The sequence below is a fragment of the Rhinopithecus roxellana genome, chromosome 19 (assembly GCF_007565055.1).
Source record: "Rhinopithecus roxellana isolate Shanxi Qingling chromosome 19, ASM756505v1, whole genome shotgun sequence".
Lineage (NCBI taxonomy): Eukaryota > Metazoa > Chordata > Mammalia > Primates > Cercopithecidae > Rhinopithecus > Rhinopithecus roxellana.
Genome location: NC_044567.1, coordinates 19,372,141 through 19,374,155, shown reverse-complemented (window position 1 = coordinate 19,374,155; position 2,015 = coordinate 19,372,141). Strand labels below are relative to the sequence as shown.

Sequence of the window (2,015 nt, the reverse complement as noted above, 5' to 3'; positions counted from 1 at the left end):
TTGGCCAGGCTGGTCTCTAACTCCTGACCTCAACTGATCTGCCTGCCTCGGCCTCCCAAAGTGCTGGGATTACAAGCGCGAACCACTATGCCTGGCCAGACTCTAAGTTCTGAGAGAGCAAGCGCCTTGTCTTATTCATCTTTAAATCTCTAGCACTAGGCTTTGGGCTTGACACATAAATGTTGCCCAATAAACATTTGCTGGATGAATAACATGTTACATCAGTCAACGATTCCCTCAACTTCTTGCCCTGCCTCTGAACAAATTACCTCTGTCTTACCAGCAGTCTCCATCTTTCTCCCCAGTCTCAAAGGAAAAAGAGTCCTGCCTGCTCTCCAAGCCTATCCATAGGTGCTCTAGAACACACCCTGGTTTGTATTCCAGACATCGTTTCTCCATCCATTTTCAATCTTCTATCTGTCCTCCATGCCCCCTACCCACCCTTCTCTCCTCTCCACTCTCTTCCCTTCCCCATCCTACCACCCTCCCCCTCTACTTTTCTGCCATGGCTCTTTCTGGTCTCTATTCTTTTCCATTTATCTATTTGTCTGTTCTCTCAGCAATACTACACTGTCTCAATTACCGTAGCTTTATAGTAAGTCTTGAAGTCAGGTAATAGTCCTCTAACTTTGTCAGTCTTCTAACTTTGCCTTCTCCTTCAGTATTGTGTTGACTATAGAATTAGTTTGTTGATATCCACACAATCATTTGCTGGAATTTTGATTGGGATTGTATTGAAATCTATAGATCAAGCTGTGAAGAACTGATGTCTTATTGAGTTTTCCTACCTACAATCATTGAATATCTCCCTATTTATTTGGTTCTTCTTTGATTTTTTAAAATCAGAGTTTTTAGTTTTCCTCCTAGATCTTAAACGTATTTTGTTATATTTACATCAAAATATAGGCCAGGTGCGATGGTTCATGCCTGTAATCCCAGCACTTTGGTAGGCCAAGACGGGTGGATTGCTTGAGGTTAGGTGTTGGAGACCAGCCTGACCAACATGGTGAAACCCTGTCTCTACTAAAAATACAAAAAAAAAAAAAAAAAAAAAAAAAAAAAAATTAGCCAGGTGTGGTGGCAGGTGCTTGTCATCCCAGCTATTCAGGTGACTGAGGCAGAAGAATCACTAGATCCCAGGAGGCGGAGATTGTAGTGAGCCAAGATTGCACCACTGAACTCCAGCCTGGGCAGCAGAGCAAGACTCTGCCTCAAAAGAAAAAAAAAATTATATCAAAATATTTCATTTTGTTTTTTCCTGCCATCTTGGATCCTGCTGGGAACAAAACTTCTAAAAGAAAATATGTTTGGAAGGCTGTGGTCCAAGGCCATTTTTGCTGGCTATAAGCAGAGTCTCCGGAACCAAAGAGAGTATACAGCTTTTCTTAAAATTGAAGGTGTTTATGCCCGAGATGAAACAGAATTCTATTTGGGCAAGAGATGTGCTTATGTATACAAAGCAAAGAACAACAAAGTGACTCGTGGCAGCAAACCAAACCAAACGAGAGTCATCTGGGGAAAGGTAACTCGGGCCCACAGAAACAGTGGCATGGTTCATGCCAAATTCCGAAGCAATCTTCCTGCTAAGGCTATTGGACACAGAATCCAAGCGATGCTGTACCCTCATGCTGTACCCCTCAAGGATTTAAACTAATGAAAAGTCAATAAATAAAAGTGGATTTGTGCTCTTGTAAAAAAACATTTCAGGCCGGGCTTGGTGGCTCACACCTGTAATCCCAGCACTTTGGGAGGCCGGGGCGGGTGGATCTGACCAACATGGTGAAACCCCGTCTCTAGTAAAAATACAAAATTAGCCGGGTGTGGTGGTGCATGCCTGTAATCCCAACTACTTGGCAGGCTGAGGCAGGAGAATCACTTGAGCTCAGGAGACAGAGGTTGCAGTGAGCTGAGATCGTGCCAGTGCACTCCAGCTTGGGCAACAAGACTGAAACTCCATATGAGAAAAAAAAAAAAAAATCATTTTGGAGGGTGCCTAATGTAAATGAAATTGTGCT

The 2,015-nt window shown here is 43.1% G+C and overlaps 1 pseudogene; it reads left to right on the top strand.

Annotated features, from left to right (window-relative positions):
- The first annotated feature begins 1,303 nt into the window (after positions 1-1,303).
- Positions 1,304-1,654, top strand: LOC104674122 (annotated as a pseudogene).
- Positions 1,655-2,015: the final 361 nt, after the last annotated feature.